The sequence below is a fragment of the Asterias amurensis genome, chromosome 13 (assembly GCF_032118995.1).
Source record: "Asterias amurensis chromosome 13, ASM3211899v1".
NCBI lineage: Eukaryota > Metazoa > Echinodermata > Asteroidea > Forcipulatida > Asteriidae > Asterias > Asterias amurensis.
The window spans coordinates 10,442,573-10,465,274 of record NC_092660.1 but is presented as its reverse complement, the minus strand read 5'-3'; the positions used below and the strand labels follow the sequence as shown (position 1 = coordinate 10,465,274).

General features: G+C 40.5%; 1 long non-coding RNA gene across 1 annotated transcript in view; it reads right to left on the bottom strand.

The window, feature by feature from the left end:
- The window catches only part of LOC139945711 (uncharacterized), a 98,984-nt gene extending 76,486 nt beyond the window's left edge, over nucleotides 1–22,498 (bottom strand). Inside the window, exon 1 of the long non-coding RNA XR_011787168.1 lies at nucleotides 22,392–22,498. This is a non-coding gene — a long non-coding RNA (uncharacterized lncRNA). The remainder of the gene's footprint in view (nucleotides 1–22,391) is intronic.
- Nucleotides 22,499–22,702: the final 204 nt, after the last annotated feature.

The following is a 22,702-nucleotide window of genomic DNA, read 5'->3' as shown; positions in this document are numbered from 1 at the left end:
CGCCCTTCCCTTTAATAATAATTACGGACCATCACCGTTGAGGGCTTGCCAATCAACGATAATGACCACAGACATAGGGTGCGTTCGTTTAGCTTCCCTGGGTCTACACCGCGGTGCTCACTCGGGTGAGCCCCTGGAATGACGTCAAAAGCTATTCGAACGCACCGGGGCAAACTGGGGATGACCCAGGGAAGCTAAACGGATGCACCCATAAAGAACCTTTAAGGTACCGTTCTTTATGTCTGCGATAATGACCCAGTATACTTTGAGAGATTGATCGCTAATGCTCGCGTGCATGAAATAATTAAAGTGAGTGAACGAAACGTCGATCATGCTTTTTATCTTTCAGGGGGGAAACATAGAACACGTATTTCGCTTCCACGACGGGTCACTGACGAGAGTGATGTATTTTTACTTTCCGGTAATCCATTATTATCTGGTGATTAATTTCTACTGGAAACAGGAACATGAAGTAACATGAAAATTGATTAGTTTGAATTAGGTTGACTACTTTTCTTTTATTATTGAGGTCTGGGTACAAAGACATTCATTTCATTTCAAGACATTCATTTCCATTCTTGAACAATAACAAAGAACAGTTAGAGGAGAATTTGAAAATGGGGCATGACCAGAAAAGCCAAATCTTGTGGCGGGCATGCCCAGACAAACAAAAGCACAATTAATTGGACCATCATAAACATTAAAGAAATAATAGTGAGAGTATAGGTACGATATTCACCGAAGACAGAATAAACTCTATGTGAACTTAAAGGCACTGGACACCTTTGGTAAATTATCAAAGACCAACATTCTCACTTGGTGTATCACAACATTGGTATGCACAAACAAATTAATCTGTGAGAATTTCAACTCAATTGTCCATTAAAGTTGCAAGAGAATAATGGAAGGAAAAAACACCATTGTTACACAATTAATTTGTGAGCTTTCAGATGCCCAATAGATGCTACGTTACTTACTTCAGAGGGAGCCGTTTCTAACAATATTTTACACTATCAACAGCTCTCCATTGCTCGTTACAAAGTAAGTTACATATGCTAACAATTATTAGAGTAATTATAACCAATAAATAGTGTCATCATGTTCAAAAATTATAATTTCATGTTATCAATGAGTTCCTCATACTACCCTGGGATGGGGGGGGGGGGGGGTAGGGGTGTAGCCAGGGGCCATGGGGGGCACACTGAGATTTCATGACATGCGTATATCAGAGATCAATTCGTTGCCGGACACATCAGTTCACTCCCTACACTCCATGGGAGCAATTTCCCGTTTAGCCAGCTTCGGAACGCTACCCATAATTAATCAACTCCCAAAACAAAATTATAACCGAAGAGTTTGTGTCTATCGGGGGGGATGAGTTATTGGGGGGAGAGATGGAGACAGTATACGGGTTGAGAGAGCGCATCAGCACGCTCATGGATTAAGCTTCCCCGGTCTCTCTGGCGGCAAACACCGGGGCCGTTTGCCAAAATATCGGATTCCTATCATAAATGTGTTGATTTGTTTAAAATACCTCCGTCATCTACTGATGGCAGGTAGAGGAAACACACCTGTACCGGGGGCTTATTCTCATTATAAATGTTATTTTGCAGAGATGTGGCTGATGTTTTGTGGGGGGTTAACATACCTTGTTTCCGTGGGTGAGAATGACAAGGCCTTTTTGAGACTGTCGATGTGATTTATATTTTTTGTGATGTGGGAGAACGCAAGCGAACCTGCTGATGAATACCTGTACGGACCTGTCATGGTGTATTTTATTGATGATTGATTGTAAATTTCTACTGCGTGGTTGTTCATGAATTTACAGCTTAATTGATCGAGTTTTTTTGTACATGGCCCTCATGTTTTTGACAAAAATGTAGCATCTTATCAACTTAGAAACCAATTTCGTCAAAACCTGTCCCACCTTTAGCTCTGGACGCCAGTTCCAATCTTGCCTTACCCCCCAAACCTCCCACGTGGACTGAGTTTCCAGCCCCTATCTAATTACGCGGGTTTTCTCCTTAGAACTTTCCTCCCACATAAAGGGGGCCTACCTTACCAACATCTTCTCAACAAAAGGTAGAAACGTAATACAGTGCTATGGATCGTCAAAACAAAAAATTGAACTCACCCCTTCGACTGCGAAAACCAACAACATAAACATAAAAATAAACTGTGACAGAATAACCGGATTTCAACACGTTTCAAGAGCGACACTTTAAACAGTGGTGCGTTTCCCGCTGTATTTGTATGACAGTTAGAATTGTCTATAAAGTACAAGGAACAGTCTTTGCTTTTAGTTCATGTATGTGTGGTAATTAACCGTTTATAAGGGTGGATCTTTCGAGTGAGTCCTACTAGCGACACAGATGGACGTACATGTACGTCTGGAAGTGTTGCTGACCAGGGGCCAATTTCATAGAGCTGCTTAAGCAAAAAACTTGCTTAAGCACGAAAATAGCTCGCTTATTTTACACATGTTACTGGCCAAAATTTTATGCCATATACATTGCTTATGACTAGTATTTAGCTGTTGTTTACTAAGCATTATAATTGAGTGGAGTCTTGGCCGGTAATCTGATTTTACTAAGCAATGAATTTTTTGCTTAAGCAACATTTTTTGCTTAAGCAGCTCTATGAAATTGGGCCCAGGATACAAGACTGGCTCACCGTGCTGACCCGCCCACGCTGACCAGCCGCGGACACGCTTGAGATGTTTATATTTAACTCAATCACTACACATCGGAAAAAAACACTCTCAATTAAACCCTTTTCACAAGAAGAAAATGCATAACACCAAAGACTTACATGTTCACAACAGGTTAATTTGATACAACAACATGTGAATTGAACTTGTTTACCTGATATGATGAGGTCTCACACTCAGTGACTCTTCCTTGCTCATAGTCATATTGTGGACATTGTGCAACCATGTGCTCAGTGGGCATGTCAACAAAGATGGCGGCGGTTAGGACGCCACCATTTGTCGGTTGGTGAATAACAAATAAAAACTGTTTGGGGGAAGCACTTGTGGTTATCGGTGGTCATTGCTTGTGATTGTTTGAGCCAGTTTGTGTGATGAAACTTCATCACACTTTTACTTACGAACGGGATGATGTTTTGACATGGTTTCGGTGCACGCACGTTCGTTACGATCGTTTTGGCACGAACTAATCAGCCGCGTTTATAAGGTCTTCAAAATAATGCCATTTTCTCTACTTAGACTACAGTATTTCAAACTATAGAAATTGCCATAGTTAAAAGAAAATGTAAAGTCATGGGAATTACAGATTCACACTGATCGTAACAATAAGAGCTAATTCTCTTCTATAAACTAAAAGCATAAATCATAAACCTAATAAGGCAGTACAAATCACCCTATTACATATCGACAGATATGCTATGTTTATAAGAAAGGGTACCTGAACCTCGATGTCTGTATTCAAATTGCAAATTATTTCTTTGTTTATTTATTTGTTGTTCGTTTACTTACTTATTTTAGTAATTTATTTTTTGTTACTATTGCCAATAATGTGTGATTTATACAATTTCATGTAATTATTGCTGATTACTTGACTTCGTTATTGATTAGTAGAAGAGTATATTGATTCCAGTGACGTCATGTCAAGTCCTTCTCTTCCTAAATTAATTACACTTCCCCAAGGCGCTGGACTGATGAGACGCGGAAGGCAACGTTCCCCATCAGCAATAAAACTCACAAGTGTCTTAAAGACACCACCACAGCAATGATTCTCTGCCCCCATCCAAGCATTGAATAGCTTCAGTATAATAACCCCCATGCAATGTCTACAAGTATAAACTTACAGCCCATGAAAGCGATCACTCCCCTTTGAATACTAAAATTCCCGAAGATGATAAAGCCCGTCTTAGATGAATATTTTAACATTCATGAGGCTGGAAAGATAATAAAACAAGTTCCTCTCAAGATACATCTTGAAAATTGAGGTTGCGGATGAGAGCCAATTACAGCATGCATTTGAGATTTCTGTCAATGGGTCGCAGACAACAAAATAAACCCCGGTACTTTGTTTGCCTCGCCGTTCGGTTCGGTTGCCTAGGACATTCACTTTTATGTACGGGATAATATAGGTGTGAAAAACGATAGGTGAGAGACGGGCCCCCGTCTTCCTTCTAATAAAAAAAAAAAACTCGGTTGAAAAGGATTCACTCTGTGGCAGTAAGAGTGTACATTATTGTCGGGCGTATCGCATAACCGCGCCAAAAGCCCCCTTCAAATTTGGCAGACGATAATTTGTCTTTCCATTCGCGCGCGAAAAAGAGAGCCCCCGTGAAACCGTGCACTGCGCCCGTATTTATTATTCCCATTTCAATTATTGGACTTTACATGTACGTGTATTGTATGGCTTATGGGCCACCAGCGCCATGGACAATGGGAAATAATAACTGTACTGACTGGGGTTGCATTGTTGGGGCTTGGTTGCTACGAGGAAGTGGTGGATGCATGGAGGATAAAGTTTCAGGAAGACGCTGGTGGCGAGCCATTTGAGCCATATCACCAGCGCTAAAGGACCACAAGCACACGGTTCATCAAAAACCATTTCCCGTAGGATACAAGAACACCAATGGTTAATGTCACCCCATGTAATAACCCATGAGTCTATCGACCCCCCCCCCCCCCCCCCCACCAACCCATGGCCCTTCGGTCTCGCTCACATTCTCTTTCAACTTCCTTGAAAAAGTTACGCCCACCTTATTTCCTCTTCGCTTCATCTATAAAGAAAAACATATCCACAGAGGTAGCCCTATACATGATGCAGTTTCTTGACTCTAAAATCTCGTATGGCTGACTTACTGTTTCGCTAAAGTTGGTGTGTGGATTTGAAAAAGAAAAAAAACTAATTCATTAGTTTTGTTGCATAATGCCTACTCGTTGTTTGAGACAAAACATGTTGTACAAAATACACAATAACTTACTCTGTCTGAATCAAGAAAAGTAATACGTAGGGGACATTTCGAAATCTCGTAACGATTACTCTCTTTGAAATAAGATAAGGTACAGCACCAAAGTGTCTGACAAACTATTGGCACTGGTATGGTTCCTCTCTCGAATCAATATAAGGTACAACATTGAGCGTCGTCCAAACTGTTGGAACTATGCTTAGTACTCTGTTAGAATCAAGATCAGGTAGGCCTACACTGTATGTTGGACAGATTGTTGTTATGCGTACACTCTCTGAATCAAGGTAAGGTACACCACCGAGTGTCGGTCAACTGTTAATACTGGTATGGTTACTCTCTTTGAATCAAGATACGGTACACCATCGAGTGTCGGTCAATCTGTTAATACTGGGGTTACTCTCTTTGAATCAAGATAGTGTACACGACCCTGTGTCGGTCAAACTGTTAATACTGGTACGGTTTCTCTCTTTGAATCAAGATAAGGTACACCACCGAGTGTCGGTCAAACTGTTAATACTGGTATGGTTACTGCCTTTGAATCAAGATAAGGTACATCACCGAGTGTCGGTCAAACTGTTAATACTGGTATGGTTACTCTCTTTGAATCAAGATAAGGTACACCACCGTGTGTCGGTCAAACTGTAAATACTGGTATGGTTACTCTCTTTGAATCAAGATAAGGTACACCACCGTGTGTCGGTCAAACTGTCAATACTGGTATGGTTACTCTCTTTGAATCAAGATAAGGTATACCACCGTGTGTCGGTCAAACTGTTAATACTGGTATGGTTACTGCCTTTGAATCAAGATAAGGTACACCACCGTGTGTCGGTCAAACTGTTAATGCTGGTATCGTTACTCTCTTTGAATCAAGATAAGGTACACCACCGGGTGTCGGTCAAACTGTTAATACTGGTATGGTTACTGCCTTTGAATCAAGTTAAGGTACACCACCGAGTGTCGGTCAAACTGTTAATACTGGTATGGTTACTGCCTTTGAATCAAGATAAGGTACACCACCGTGTGTCGGTCAAACTGTACTCATATTGAATCATCACGATATTGGTCCACTAATTTAAAATGATTGTATTGATAACAAAGCGGTCATGTTTGTTGTTTGAATGTTGTTTGTCTTTATGTTTTTTTTTCAGACATCAACTGTTCGAAAGTTGAAGAACAGGACGATAAATAACAGGTGTTGGACCGATGAGTGTTTCAGCATCCCATCGTTCCGACAACAAGCCATCGTCCCCAAAACAGCCAGGAGGAGTCCTGTAATTACAGGGAAGAGTCAAATTTAATCACTTTAATCAAGAGTAAATAAATACAGATGATTGAGCTCCAACACAAGTCTGTCTCAGTGCCCACCGGGCAAGACGGGCAAGACGGGCAAATTGGAACAATAGCAATCGGGGACAATGAGTTTCATTTATACCCCGAGGGCTTCCACTAAGTTTTAATTGTGTTAGACAACTTATTAGGGTGTGTAACTGACCGTCTGATCTTTGATTAATGCCTTGCAGTTCTCTGGAGGGTGGACAGGCATAAGTTGTCTTCGATATGACAGGTATAAACAAATTGCCTCCCGGTCACAAGGAAGATGTTAGGTTGGGCTACTAGTCACCTAATATGAGTGACCTCTTTCACAAACGATGATGGAAGAGAGTAGAGATAGGTACGGGAGTACCAAGACAAGAACAGCAACAACACTTTTAGATCGTAACAAAAACATGCCATAAAGAACACTCTACAAAGTCGTATCATTTTAAAGGATGATTGCAGAAATGGTTTTTGCTAGCTGGCAGTGTAAGTCCTTTATGTAACCCACCATAAACTGACAGACCAGGGCCCAATTTCATAGAGCTGCTTAAGCACAAAATTTAGCTTACGCAAAAAAATCTTTGCTTAGTAAAATCAGATTACCGGCCAAGACTCCACTCAATTGTAATGCTAAGTAAACAACAGCTTAATACTAGTCACAAGCAATGTATGTGGCATGAAATTTTTGCCAGTTACATGTGTAAAATAAGCGAGCTATTTTCGTGCTTAAGCAAATTTTTTGCTTAAGCAGCTCTATGAAATTGGCCCCTGTAGAAATTTGAGATCGATCAGCCATCTGGGACACAAAAAAAAAGAGCAAATAGATATCACGTTAATTTGCATGATATCGATTAAAAAAACAATTTTGTAATGTTCCTACAACTTTATTTTGAATAACAGTACAACTTGAAAGAATATTATAATTTTCGCGGTAAAGTCCTTTAGATCGCCATAGTCTTTTTGTGACAGACCCTTGTTTTGCTCATTTATCGATGCCTGGTTTTGTTCACAGAACTCGGGAAAGTACTGAGTATACAGTGCTATACACACATCAGTGTATATGGATATAACCGAAGTAAATATTCTTTATCCCCGATGCAAATTTAACGTATATTTGTTTATTTATTTATTTATTTATGAATATTTAACTCTAGTGCTTTGAAGCATAAAGCCGTGACAATAAGTCATTGTCCCCCATCAACAAAAAAGTGCTCTACGACCCAAGGTACCCGTGGTCAACCACCTATTCTTGTTAGAGGAAATACTTTGAAGCAACTAGCATGAAGGCAGGAAGTCCTGGAAATTAGGAAAATGTTCAACCGATTTGGTGGAATTACAGACTTTCCGGACTGGTGTACCCTTGTTCTGACGTTCTGCACTGAACCGAAACCATGTTGACAGGCTTGTGTCCGAGTCGGAGGCCAGACCCCGCTGGGTGGGTGAGTCGAGGTGGAAATATTCTGCAACAGGTCCGGATTTTGAATTATAACATGGAATTCTTCAATTTAAAAAACTTCTCCACGCAGAAACAAGGTTTTATTCAGGTCAACCAGGAAGATTTGCGAAGAAGTATCTATCAGCACCCCCTCTGTAGTTGACTGTTAGGCAGTGTTGGAGGTGGCTCGTGTTCCCATGGCAACATTATGGTAATTTATTACGTTTCCATACCTGCCAATGGTTGGCAAACATCAAGGGAATGGGTACAACACTGGCTTTGCGATTTATTTCTTCTTGATGCTCGTGTTTTCAAGAAACGAATTCAAAAAATTATCCTGTGAATAAACTAACACCAACAATGATTTATAACATGGTCATAAACACGATTAAAGTTTTAGTTTATTTATTTGGTTGCGTTTTTAGAAGATCAGGTTATTGAAATAATCAGTGTTTTATACCACCCCCGGGAACAACAATAGCTTTACGATTTTATATTTCTTCTTATTACTCAGTGTTTTCAAGAAACGAATTCATAAGATTATCCTTTGAATAAACCAACACCAACAATGATTTCTAACATGATCATAAATAATTTAATAAAGCTTCTTGAGATGGGTTTATTTATTTGGTTGTGTTTATAGAAGACCGGGTGATTGAAAATTATCAGTGTTTTATGCCCACCCCGTGAACCATTTACCCTGAAGTGCCGAAATAGACCAACTGTCATCCTGAACCGTAAATGGTGCCCAATCGGAAGATAAAACAATAAAACTCCGGGCTTTTACCGGTCCGTGTGATGAGCTCAAACCAACACCGCTCTTTGCGCAAATATTTTCCCAATAAAAAAAACTCGGTTGAGTTGTCACGTTTATGCCATCTCCGCCAACAATTATCACAGAGCCGTTAAACTAAATTGACATAAAGTTTATAAACGGCTGCTTTATACTGTTCTATTACAGGTATTAGCACTATAAAAAAAACTTCATTATCATCGTAGGAATTCCAATTCTGATGATGATGGTACAAATTGCCCCGGGTGTGAGATCACACGATGGGGGTTTATGGGTGTTTTTATTGCAATTGGGAAACGTGCCATCTCGGTTGTCATAAAAGTGCGGCTGAATTATTCGCGGCTTGGTGATAAACTCTAATGCTACCCCCTCTGCAAGAATAATTCTTCGATTTACGATCGACGGAGGTGTCAGAACTAAAGATGTGTAATCTTTAGAGAGATACTGTTGTGTTGAGAGCTTGGGGGTAAGGGTGGGGTGTGTGTATGTCAATGAACTAATGATACATAATACACACCCGATACATGGGTGTGTCGTGGCCGAGCGGTTTAGAGCACCAGACTCAAGCTCCGGGCCCAATTTCATAGAGCTGCTAAGCACACAAATTTGCTTAGCATGAAATATCGTCCTTGATAAAAACAGGATCTCAACCAAATTTCCATTTGCTGCGTATTGCTTGTTACTGGTACTCAGCTGTTGTTTCCTTATCCTGAAAATCGCGTGGAAATTTGGTTTGTTATCCTGCTTTTATCAAGGAAGAAATTTCATGCTAAGCAGATTTGTGTGCTTAGCAGCTCTATGAAATTGGGCCCTGGTGTTTCTGTTCCAGCAGAGGATTGGGTTCGAGTCCCAGCCTTGACACGTGTGCTCAAAGATGCTAATTAGGGAGTGGCCTGGCTTATTCTTGACGTTACCCCACCGCCATAAATACCTTTATCATGGTGAGGCCATCTTGATTTTCTCCCATTGAAATCAATGTAATTCGAACCGAGGCTGGAATGAAAAACAGTTCCTTTATGTACAGTATTAATCATCGGGTATAATGAACAGGACCAAGGTGGTGCCAACATGACGACGGTTTGTACAGCAAGAAGCTATATACAATCGTAGTAGATTGTGCCCCTCAGTTATTCGTCAATTGATTTGTCAATGAAAGGATCGCAACGTCAGTAAAAACATTTGAATTAAAAACACAACTAGGTCAGAAAAATAGTTCACAATATTAACTAACCTTTTATTTATCTTTTCTTAGTTTATATTCCTCAATAACAAAGGACACAAATCGAGAGGGCTAGTGTTGGGGGTGGGTGGGAAAGTTTACGCCAAGGCACTTACAAAGATTCTCCATTTCCCTAATGGAAACACAATTTTAAAGATTGACCACTTCTCTCTCTCTCTCTTTTTGTGCTCAGAAATTGTCATGCTCCATTTACCGAAAGATTGAGAATAAGTTAGGCCAAATTGAAGCATCCCTCACACTGAGTAATATCCATATACAGATAATAACCACGTATCTTGTGATATATAGAATGTGCCCTAAACGACCGCAGCTCCGTACCAGACCCCGGCCCCTCCACATCAAAAGCCCGGCTGATGATCCGGTGGCATAGAGTTTTTGATGTCTTTTCTCGGCCCGACCGCCGTACGTGACTGTGGGTCAGTTTCTCCCCGGCGTGGGGGTGAGAATGAAGGCAGAGATTGTACCTCAGCCACCGAGCCCCGGAGCGGGTCGTTTGCACACAAAAATGTTTGCTACTTCAGCAGCGCTAATTTTTGGCACTTGACAAGAGTCTTTAGGAGGGAGGGAGGGGGGTTGCTGCATTCACATCAGGAGTGCATCCTGTGTGATTTAATGGTCGAGAACTTGGAACTCCCTTCTCTTTAACTCGGTCACGATTTAAGAGTTATTACAACTCGGAGGGTGAGAAGCCGAGAGACATGGGGAACGGGGTGGGTTGTTAAATCATGCCCCGAAGACGTTCTCTGAATCACCTGCAGGGCGGCTTGAAACACTTCTTCTGTTCGGGTCACGAAGTCGGAACAGGCTACCCCGTTATTCTCGCACTCTTAGCCTCTCTCCTCCATGGTGGGGGCAGACAGCTCGACAACGTGTCACCCGTTGAAGACCTCATGCATCACACACTACTTATCACCTTTATAGGCCACCGCCCGGTACAACAGTTTCCCCCTTCTCATAGACCTGCCTGATCCATGTATAGGGTTTCATCACCACACCGTGAAAAGTCAAATAATAGAGGCATTTTGCTTGTTCTCTGTAAATGGGACTGCGCTCCTCTGTTTCAGAACTGTCTTCCTCCAGCATTGCAGAAAACCGGCCTGCCCCTCGTGAGAGATGACCGTAACCTGATAGCCCTCCGTGCCTCTACAAGACGCTATTTCAAGGGTCTATTGAAGGAGACAAACCGACACCTGCATCAGTGTGATAAAATAAAGTGCCGAGGATCGAGAGGGAGAAAAGGCCAACGGTGTATAATGAGAAGCTATTTAACAATTCATTGGCGAAAAGTATAGAGGACAACTTGACCCTAGCTTGACCCCCTTCTATTGTCGTTAGCAAAGTTATCACTTCTTCACAAAGTATAACAAAGTGTTATCTGTTTTTAAATAGAAAACTATTTCTGTTGGAAAGGTAGAGAGGGAGAAAGTCCACGGTATACTATGACGAGAAGCCTTCTAACAATTCATTTGCAAAAAAGTATAGCGGACTGCAGCTTTAAAACTCTCTACTTTCGTTGTCATTTTCACCAAGTATTAAATTAGTGTCCAATACTTTAAATTAAAAAAACTATTTTTTTTTTGACACGAGGAGCTATGGTAACCTTTTAAATGTAGTTTAACAATACAAACTCCCACAAAGACTACCACCCACCCTCTGATAAATGAACTGGTTTCCTTTTTGTGTCACGTTTAATATTAAGGGCGCCACCACCGTGACCGTCCAGTCAAAGAAACGTGTAGACCACGTGACGTTACCTTCACAAAATAATCCTAAAATCTGGACGACCCGAAGTTCCTTTAATACTGTGGGAAATCATAAATGATTTCATTTTATGGAAATTATAACATGTATTTTTTTTTTTTTAATATCTACACTTGATAATAATTATGCAGAAAGAGGGGGGCACATCTCAAAACATGTTCGGCTGTTAATTTACAGCTCTTAATTTGATGTGGTGTTTATGATTCAAGACGTACAATTCCTCATTTTGACAAGTGAAGTACCTTGCCTGCCGGGAAATGCACTGGAATGTACAAGATCGCTTTCAGTGTTGTGCTACTACTTTTAACTCTCGCGAAAAAATGATTTTTTTTTTCCCCTGAAATTTTGATGAAATAATGTTGTTGTTGTTGTAGTTGTTTGTTGTGTTGCTGTTGTTGTTGTTGTTGTTGTTGTTGCTGTTGTTGTTGTTGTTGTTGTTTTTATTGTTGTATTCGTTGTTGTAAAGCTGTTGCTGTTTATGTTGTTGTTGTTTGTGTTGATGTTGATGTTGTTGTTGTAGTTGTTTGTGTTGATGTTGTTGTTGTTGTTGTTGTTGTTGTTGTTGTTGTTGTATTCGTTGTTGTATAGCTGTTGCTGTTTATGTTCTTGTTGTTTGTGTTGATGTTGTTGTTTTTGGAGGTGAATGACATTAATTTAAATGTCTTTATTGTATTATCAAATTCAAATAAACAATCTGTCATTGATGTAAAGAATAATATAGTTATCCCATAAAGAGGCGAAGCAATCGGCCTTGTTGGTTGAGATTGTTTCAGTATCCCTCGTTGTTTATTTATAGCAGTATTTGTTTTAGCCCATCTCTATTCCGAGCAGTGCAAAGCTGCCTATACGTTACATGTTTACGCACTCGCCTGCCTCACGAAAACAATATTTTTGATGAAAGTAATAATATTATCAACTACTGAAAACGTACTGTGAGAAAGGCAAATATCAATCTAACCTGGGCAAGCTCCCGGCTCATGCTAGGGACAAACCCTAGAGAAATAAGTGACGGATTTGCAAGTCTAGAGTATATTTCACTTTTCAGTGCTTTCTCTGGAGATCGTTGGGCTATACACAACACCGAGATTGTTCCTTACGTAAAGGGAACACAAGGCCGTACATACGGAGTAGATTGCAGCCCTGTTTGCTGGAGATGTTCCGGTCATAGACTCCGAATTTAGATCCCCGTGGATCTCCGCTGCACGTAGGCACAAAACGGATCAGCGATAACCCACCCAGATTTACCGGGGATTTCAGTACGGGCACGATGGTGTGTCAAATACTGCTTTACCCGAGGACCCGCCGGGGGGCAATGCAATAGCCACACGGTAAAACCCTCGCCAAGAAAATTGCATCTATTTCATCTCATTTTTTTTGTTGTTCCGATAGTGTGGAAAGAAAGAAAGAAAGAATAAACCACGGGGAAATATACAGCAGCAATTTGCCAGTTCGATGTCGGGTCTTAATCTACCAAAAACCTCGCTGACAATTCGGTGTACACCGCGCTTGAAATGCAAGCCACCTCACCGGTGAATAGCAACGGTGTAAGCCGACCCTCTTGCATGGTGCCCCATCATAAAGAAACTAGCCCCCTGTATGCTCGAAACAGCATACGCTGTGAAAGTCAATACGTTCTCGCAGTTGTAGATCCCTCCATGTACGATAATACCGTACCGGTAACACTAGGTATTAGCAGACAAGCTGCACACCAGTGCCACCACATCCCATGAATAATTGTCTAATTAGAGAGATCTCAAAAGTGTCAGATTTACGCAATTTTATGCGAAATATACCCTCTCCAGAGGAGGGCATATCCAAGGCTTTACTTGTCGAGATGGGAGAAACAGTATCGCCGGAGCATAATCCAGCGTCCTGCTCCGAGGACGTGCTGCCGGAGGCGAGGCTCAGCGCCCGGCACCGCGAAGCCCCGAGCAACTCGCTCGCGGATGCAGTCGTACCCGTTGATTATCCCTACGCAAATGTATGTTCACGATCGTTTAGCATGGTCTGGGAATTCTTGCCTGTGGATAGTTTACTGGATACAAGAGTCCCCCTATGTCCCGTATGTGATTTGAAAGGAAAGTTTTCTAATGTTGTTTTGTTAAAAGTTTGTTCTAGCCTCTTGTCAACTCGTAAGTTTACTTTCGCTGGATCTACAAACCTTTAAAGGGCATATTAAGCTTGTTCGCCTCAATAAACGTGTTCGCAAAGGCAATACACCCAACTTCCTACCTATATTCCAATGAGTACTTCCCTTCAGAGTAGGAGTATATAGTCATACTTGGGTGCAAAAAATGCGCTTGGTCACGGGAACGAAAATATCAAACGAAATGTGCTTCAGACTGAGGTCAAGGTGCAAGTAAAAAGCTGTTTGTGTGGTAGACTAGGAAGGTGGAACATGACATTGCAAAGACAATATTGGATATGAATGTATTAATATTGTTTCAATGTAGGAATCACTTCATTGGGTTTACAATTTCAGTTTCCTTTTGAATAAGTCTATACAACTGGGACACGACAGCAAGACTTCATGCTTCTTTTATGACATGTATCAGGACAAAGCATTTGGAAAGAGCATTGCATTAATGTCCTGTACGAAGACATGTTTAAACATTTCCAAAGGTTTCGAGACTTGAGAACATCTACCAACATGTGACAACTCGTCTGCACAACAATGCCGAGTGTACTAAATCATAATGGGTAAGAACTAATATTCGTCTTAAGATGAGTTGTCAATACAAAATCGCTGTAAGTGATTTGTATTGTGACATCACACTTTGCTAAGCAATAAAGATTGATACACAACTTTAACATCGATCTTAGCTCTTTTTAAAGACACTGGACACCTTTGGTAATTGTCGAAGACCAGTATTCTCATTGGTGTATCTCAACATTATGCACAAAATAACAAAAATGTGCAAATTTGAGCTCAATTAATGGTCGTCGAAGTTGTGAGATAATAATGGAAGAAAAACACCCTTGTCACACGAAGTTGTTTGCTTTCAGATGCTTGATTTCGGGACCTCAAAATCTAATTCTGAGGTCTCGAAGTCAAATTTATTTCAGTGAAAAATTACTTCTTTCTCGAAAACTACTTTTATACTACCAACAGCTCTTTATTGCTTGTTTCCAATTAAGCTTTTATGCTAACAATTATTTTGAGTAATAACCAATAGTGTCCACTGCCTTTAAATCGAGCCAGGGGTCCCATAAAAGATTGGTCAATCGGATTGGAGTCAAAAACTGACCCAAGTCTAAGTGTCATACATAGCTGCATAGTATCTCATGCGACAGCTACTGAACGTGAATCCCGATAAAATTACATGGGAGGCCATTGAATGCATTCGCAAGAGATTCTCAGTACAATCTCACATCGTACTTCCGGTCCCTGGTATCTCACTTCCCGTGAAGAGGTCATGGGTCAACATGTGTGATAATTAACATTAACGGAGCTGTAGGATTTTTAATCCGGAATGATTCCCATAGATTAATAACAAGCCCCTGCACTCATGAGCATTGCTAACCTCCCCTATGTTTGCATGCACGTGTCCGCCATTATCCATCTACATGCATTACAAAACGGACCGCTGTAGCGCGCTGGCCGTATGGGGGCGAATGGTACCCATCGCTCCACTGGCGCTTTTCTTTTTCTTTTTCCGTTTCTCAATTTTCGTTCTTCTTTTTGCTTTATACGGCTGAACTTTGTATGCACGTGTGGTTGGGGGTCGTGCACTACTGCTACCATTTACTTAACAATCCTCAGGGACTAGTGCTCGTATTGTAACGTGAATAAGAGAACAAGAACATGTGACTCTCCTCTTTTTATATTTCTAATGCTGCGGACGTGTATATTGGCCAGGCAAGTACACGCGACCCTAGTGGTGAAGAATCGGACATGATGGAAGACGAAGAAGACAGAGTTTGGCCTATTTGCAAAGCTGTTTGATCTGAGTCGACTGAACATGGTCCAGCTACAGACGTGCCATTCAGATCTACTGTACGCCGCCATCATGCACTCCTCCCCCCCCCCCCTGTCATTCACCAGTCCAACACTACTTTACCTGCCATGTCTGTCAGTCAGTCAATACGGCAGCATGTTTGTTTATCTGTTGTTGCGGGTGTTTGGCCGCGTGACGTGTGACGGGCACAGCGCATGCCCATTCAACCAGACACGGTTTCGAGATACGATTTACAGTCAAGATCCCTCGACCAATCCAATAATTTGATGGCACTTACAATGAGTTTAATTCCTAATGTAACTTGTAATCAACTCGGTATCATTAGAGAGTTAAAAGCCTTCTAAAAAGTAAACCACTTCAAACTACACTTTAAAGAGTATTGGTTAAATAATACGGGTCACAATATAGGGGGTGGCGTTTAAGGGATGTTTGAAGCTTTGCATGGTGTGCATTTGATGTGGATCATAGAAAAAAAGGTAACTTGTGGGGTACAACTACGTATTAAACTATTCTGAGGAATTTATTTATGTATTTTATTTATTCATTTTCAGGCATCACACAGAGAAATAACATTATAAATAAGACTACAGAAAACAAGCCTGCGGATAACCAACAAGCGAACATAATCACTATCGAAAGGTGATCCAGACAAAAACAACCTACAGAGTACAAGAAAAAACACGTTGTTGTTTTCTGAGAAGAACTAGTGAGCCATCGACGTTTCGAACAGATGCTCTGCTCGTCTTCAGCTTGTTAAAAGCCTTACTTTCCACTGTGGAAGATTACAACTACACTAGCCATTGCATAATAAAGAAACCAGTGCAACTTATGAACAATAATTTACTGATACAGAATGAATTTGTTAGTTCAACAGCTAGTCGTTACTTCGGGGCAAAGAAAACGAATACATTGTACGCTTTTCCTGAAAAAAAAAAAATTACAAGTTGAGAAAGTGGACATTTTGAGGAAATTGCCGAAAAAGTCCACGATTTGCAATTGAACTGAACCGTGATATTTCTATGCGAACCGCCACATGCAGGAACACTTTAATTGTTTTGCCATTTTTATTTATAAGTTAAGGTTGTTTACTTGAGGTATACATTAAATGCATACAATGACGACTAGACTGAAATAATCATGTCAGCTTTTAAAAATACTTATTCAATATTAAAAACCTGATGCTGCTTTTTTGAGAGCGGCATCAGCTCTTGCCTGTTTATAACTGTACATATTTTACACGAATCTACGAATAAATGCAAAATAATTATTAGCAAGTTGTGTGCTATTTAAGGCCGGTAAGCTTTAGTGTACTGATGGTTAAATTAACTGAAACTAATTTCACCTACTTCCGTATTATTTTAATTTTTGATGCATGAAATCAGCCGTGCACAGTATTAACAAAGACATTATTGTTTGTCTGCGAGCTGTTAGCTGTGAAGTGCGCCCCCAGTGTTAAGGTTCTCCTCGATGGGTCGAAAGATAATCTACCAGTGCGCGTAGTTCTCAATACTGGAAGTTTCAAACTATAACAAATGGCAGTCAAAAATATGACAATTTACTTTTTTTTCTTTCCAACACTTGTTGCAGGCTTAACAAATATACTAATTTTGGAAAAGTCACGTAAGGTTAGCATTATATGAAAGTCGGTTAACCACAGACATTCTGTTAAAAGTGCACACAATCACGGAGCAATAAACTAGACAATTCATCCCCTCACGTTTTTAGTCAAGTTTTGTTTTGTACTGGTCTTGCTCAGTAAATACTGGGCCATGTTCAGTCAGTGGATCGCAAAAGGCCAGTTCACTACAGACAATGATTTGACGCATCTCACGTTTTTAGTCAAGTTTTGTTTTGTATTGCTCAGCAAATACTGGTTGAGTAAGTCGGATCGCAAAAGGCTGTACACTCTAAAGCGATTGTCCGTTTACAACGTAGATACCTCTCGCGTTTTTAGTCAAGTTTTTCTTTGTACTAGTATCGCTCAATAAATACTGGCTCAGTCAGTGTATCGCAAAAGGCCAGTTCACTATACAGCGATTGTCCGTTTATAGCGTAGATGCTCAAGATGAGCGTGCCACGCTGTATACGAGAATATCTCGATATAACGACGATCCTGGGCAACTTGTCAATCGATACGATGCTTTAGAGAAAGCTGGGATAATTAAATGGTTGCAAAACACGAAACGTCAACGTGGGTAAAGAATTGAAGGACAATCCCGATTTGTCGATCGGGACAATTATTGCGTTTCCATCTAAACGGAAAGCCTATTTTTTGTTCTCTTGTCTACAAACGGCTGCATGTAGGCTTGCCGGGTTTCCAAAATAACAAAAAAATATATCAGTAAGGGAATTGGGTTGTTGTGTACATGGCACTTGAATATGGTGTACGGATTGAACAGAGGAGATTTGAGGCGGTTTTGAGTGCTTTCCACAAAGCCCCACTGCCGAACAATAAGTTTAGATTTTTAATCAAGGCAAACCCCCTATTCAGAATTGATTTCCCCCATCAGAGCAACGTCGCATCCTTGTATGTTTGGTTGTCTCTTTATATAACCACGACGCAGGAACCTCCCCGCCAAGCCTCACGCAGATTAATGGAAAAACAATGTTCGTACAAAACCGCATCTTGTTATTCCAGATCTCTTTTTTTTTTCTTTTTTTCTTTTTTGAGCAGATTTCCTCAAAATTCTTTATGGCATTGTTCCAAACGTGACATTCATGTTTTCTTACCATCCTGTCCGCAACGGGGCACTTTTGTCCAACTGTTTATTGGGGATACCATATGAACTCCAACATTTGATGAAATTTATTTCCCCAAGGAAATCTGGACGCGAAAATCGGGTATTTCTGGGCCGGGCCTGCGACGCTCTAGACCCGACCATAGACACAGTCACGCACGTGTTCTTACAGTTTGACTGTGGAACAGTTCCCGTGGGGCCGGGGACTCCTGCATGTACAACCAATTTCTCCCTACTTAAAAAATATACAGAGAGTTGTTCCCCTTTTTTTATTTTGGGAAAGGATGACAGCGTGGGAGCCGCTCAAGATGACAGACTGAGTGTTTTTAGGCGCCCTGTCAAACAATTGAGACAACTTTTTATCGTTTTATGGCAACTTTTGCTTTTTACTGCGGTGTGTTTACGTTTAAAACGCCGCTTTGTACACGTTTTCTGCCCTTCCGGTGAAACCCATCAACTATAGCGACTCGACCTCCAACGGTTTTTTGTTGTTGTTCAGTTTTCCCTCCTGAGATGCAGCTAGGATAAACCATTATTTTGAGCGGATTTCAGTGCAAGCTTTCGCTTTAAGATCATGGCATTTCGTAAGTTAAGCCAAACCTCTCCAATTTGCTATTAACGTGCACATGCATGGACCACATACCCAGTATTTTTCCGTCGAGTTCAGTGAAAAAAAATAATTCACAGGCAAATCACGTTGGTGTTAAATATTGCTTTATATAAAATATATGGGTAGGCATTGGCAAATGCTTCAAATGTGAAAGACAAGGTACCAGACCTCCTTCAACCCCCGCTTCCCCCCCCCCCCCCCCGCGCCACCGCACCCGTCTCACCTATCTATGACAAACGTCCACGCACTGTTAATTTGGGTACCTCATTCACCGATGTGTGTTAGCACTGTACTCAGTACATTCCCGAGTTATGTCAAAACTATCACAGGCATATTACTCGGGTGGGATTCGAACCCACGACCTTTGCAATTCTAGAGCAGTGTCGTACCAACTATACTATTTTGTTTTTAATGATCCTGTAAAAGCGCTTGGATTACAATGCAGGTAAATAATTTCATCAGCATCCATTTTGTTTTGTTTATTAAACAAATATTCTGAACGCTAATTACGGTACAATAAATGCTAAAGCATCTTTGCAATGAGCAAGACTTAGTCAAGGAAAGACTAGTGAAATTCAACACAATAAATAAAAAACAAAATTATATAGCGCAAAACTACAGTGCAGTCTTAAAGCGCTTTTGGAAGGTCAAAAGTCTGAGAAAAACCAGAACTGCTGAATACCACAATTACAGCAAATACAGAAAGAATCACAAAACGCATTCGGCTGCAAACTGCCTAACTTGGGTGAAATTAAGGTAGCAGGAGCAAATCGAGTGTGAGTAACTATCGAGCCAATCAGAGAATGGGGGGGGGGGCGGGGTGCAATCATTACCTGGCAGATCTATGCCGTGAAAATTTGCGTGCGGTGTTATTTCGAAATGCAAATAGACGTGCAAGAAGAAGAAGAAGAAGAAGTTGTAACTCTGGCAGTCCATAGCCTGAAAAACTAGGGTTTGTTGATATATTCGTGTCATTTGTAACTTTCACCTACATCCTGTTCAAAAGGCCATTACAAATAAGACTCTGCCATTTTTTTTACTTGATGTATTTATCTACCAATTCAATATGTCATTTTACGTCCGGAGGAGTCATCTTCCCTTTTTTGTGCTCTTCTTTTCTTTCCTTTTAATCTTTGCTCTCTTCTCGCGCCCGGGAGCAGTTTGATGATCTCACATGTTAGGAACTCACACGATTTTCAGGGTAAATCACGTTGGACCTCAGTCTCTCTTATTCTCCAGCATCTACCGTTCCTTTTTGACACAAAAAAACTGATTCAAATCCCGAATAAACACCCCCTGCGGAGAGCAAGAAAAACTGATCCAATTCTAAGGGTTTCGTGACCTATATTTTTTCGGGATCTCCGATGGGGTATGCATTTCAAGAAAATTGCAATCGCAAGACGGCGCAGAGCGAGCCCACAAAATTACCCCAAACGCGTTGCAAATTGGTTCGGCCAACACAGCACCTGGAGCGTTTGTTCGTCTTTCTCGGTCCGTGTGTGTGTGTGGCAAGAAAAATAAAAAAAAATATAAAGAGGTATATGAAAACTGTCAGCGCTGCTAAGTTTAAAGGGCCTGTTACATGGTGTGTTTTAGTTGTTCTTTTCTCCTCTAACCCTGGATAAACTCACACAAATAATATACTTGATGAAAAGATAAAGTAGCCACACAAATTATACAAATCAAGACAAGGATAAAAACCGGCAAAAGGAGTGATTATTTTTCTTAAAAATGTCAGTTTCTGGAAATAACCTTCAAGAAGAACATTTTGAAGGAGGAGATGAGACAATTGACATGAAAGGCGAGGCTGTGACAACCACGTTGCTTTGTACTCGATGTAAAATAGTGAAATTCAGTGAAATGATATAATAACCATGAGAATTTAATAATTTCAGTTAATCATTTTGAATATTTGTTATTCCTGCAACATAATAATTTAGAAAGAACGAGGGGAGGTGTTTGATCTTAACTCAACTAAAAGAAGTGACATGTTCAAAGAGATCGCCCCCTCCAAGCGAACAAAATAATTGTCTGTTATTCATTGAATATTGAAGGCTTACCGAACCTATGCGCGTAGTCAGGGAATGAGACAAGAGGGCTGACTCATGGCGAACAATGTCAGTGATGCATACATCTCATTGGCTAGCTCTGGTAGTCAGGGTACTTAGATTGTAGGTAAAGTTTAGGGTTAAGTATCAGGGTTGCAGTCAGGGAATATGACATTGCTGTGATTGTTATTCATTATCTCTACCTGCTTTCTCTTATTTGACACTTGACCACCAATTTGTACACGAGTGTCCGATGACAGTTTTCTCTTGCATCAAGATCTGGAACTATTTTCTCGGGGTGGTCCTGTACCAAAATACGCTTCCATACTAAAACGTCCACCTTGTCATCCTTTATCTAGGGACTCGGTACGACTCCCACCCGGGCACTTTACATACATGGATAGGGTTTTCAATCCCTACCTTATACTGTGTGGGTTTCCCCACTCAAACTCAAATTTCCTATATTGTGTTCTCTTTATCGTGGCTTAAATAGTGACTAAGTTCGCTTTTCTGGGAGTCATCGGAGTCAACCAAAAATAATAAATAAAATGGAAATAAAATGAAATATTATATAGAGTACCCTTTAAAGACACAAAATCCCTTTAATAACAAATATCCTCCCTTTTTTTCGGTGAGCGATCTGCCGTCAGGGTGTGATGATGACCTATAGACCTGGGTAGGAATCAATTTTGACACAGAATATTGCCCTTTGGAATAGATAAATAGTTCTTTTCCGCAGCGTCCCATTTTTTCATATTTTTTTTTTGAGGGGGCGCGTGGCTGCGGAATATCAGTACCGTTGAATATCGGTCATCATTCCCTGTAGCTTAACAATTATGCCCCGGTATGGCTAGGGGGACGGAAAACTAAGACAATTGAAATCGTCATATTTCAATGTCGATGATACCGACGGGCATTTTGGAGGAACTGTGTAAATTAGCTTCCAAAAAAATTGAACATCTTCTCTGTCTCTCTATCTTCTTTGGGGAGTGAAGATGAGTGACAAATGTCTCATATTAGGAGAAATGTGGCTCAGTCTGAGCGGAAACACGAATTCAGTTTTTTTGAAATGGGGTTGCAATAATTCATCTTGTTTGGATTGCATGCAGTAAAGGCTTGTAAATAAAATGACATGTTTTTTCGAAGTGCATTTTAGTTTCTTGTTTTATTAGAAAATACTGTAGAGTTTTTTTTTTGTTTTCTTTTCCCCAAAACTGTGCGTAGACGATTTGAGGTCTTATTTTCAAATGCAATTTTCCAGAACGGCTGCTATTTTGTAGTATTTGGCTTCCGCCACATGTGCACTTTAATGATGAAATAATAAGAACATTTAACCTTTTGATTGAACAGAAAATACTACTTTTTGTTTCCTTTGCAAATGCAATCTTCGCAGAACGGCTACTGTTTTTTGTATAGCTGTAGTCACAATGTGCACCATAAAGACTGTCGAGGTTACATTCAGTGACCTGTGGTAGTTTTTAGAAATTTAGATAAAAATAGTATCCATTTTGTTAATAATACTTTATCTACAGGTTAAACTTACATGATCGTCCATCTTCAGTTTGCGTTCCTATATCATGACAGCAATCGCCTTTGCACCATAATCGCCCATCGTCCAACACTGGAGAACAGAAAACAGTTAAATATGAAAATAATTATTGAGAAAATAGAATTAGCTGTTGCAAACAACTTACCAACCAAATGGACCGAGGGTATAAATGCAAGGCCTGACGTTTCGACCCCAGCAGAGTCTTTCTCGAAGGCTAAAAAAGAGAAAGACTCTACTAGGGTCGAAACGTCGGGCCATTAACTATTTTTTGCAAAAAATAATTATTATACACAAATCAGAGCCCA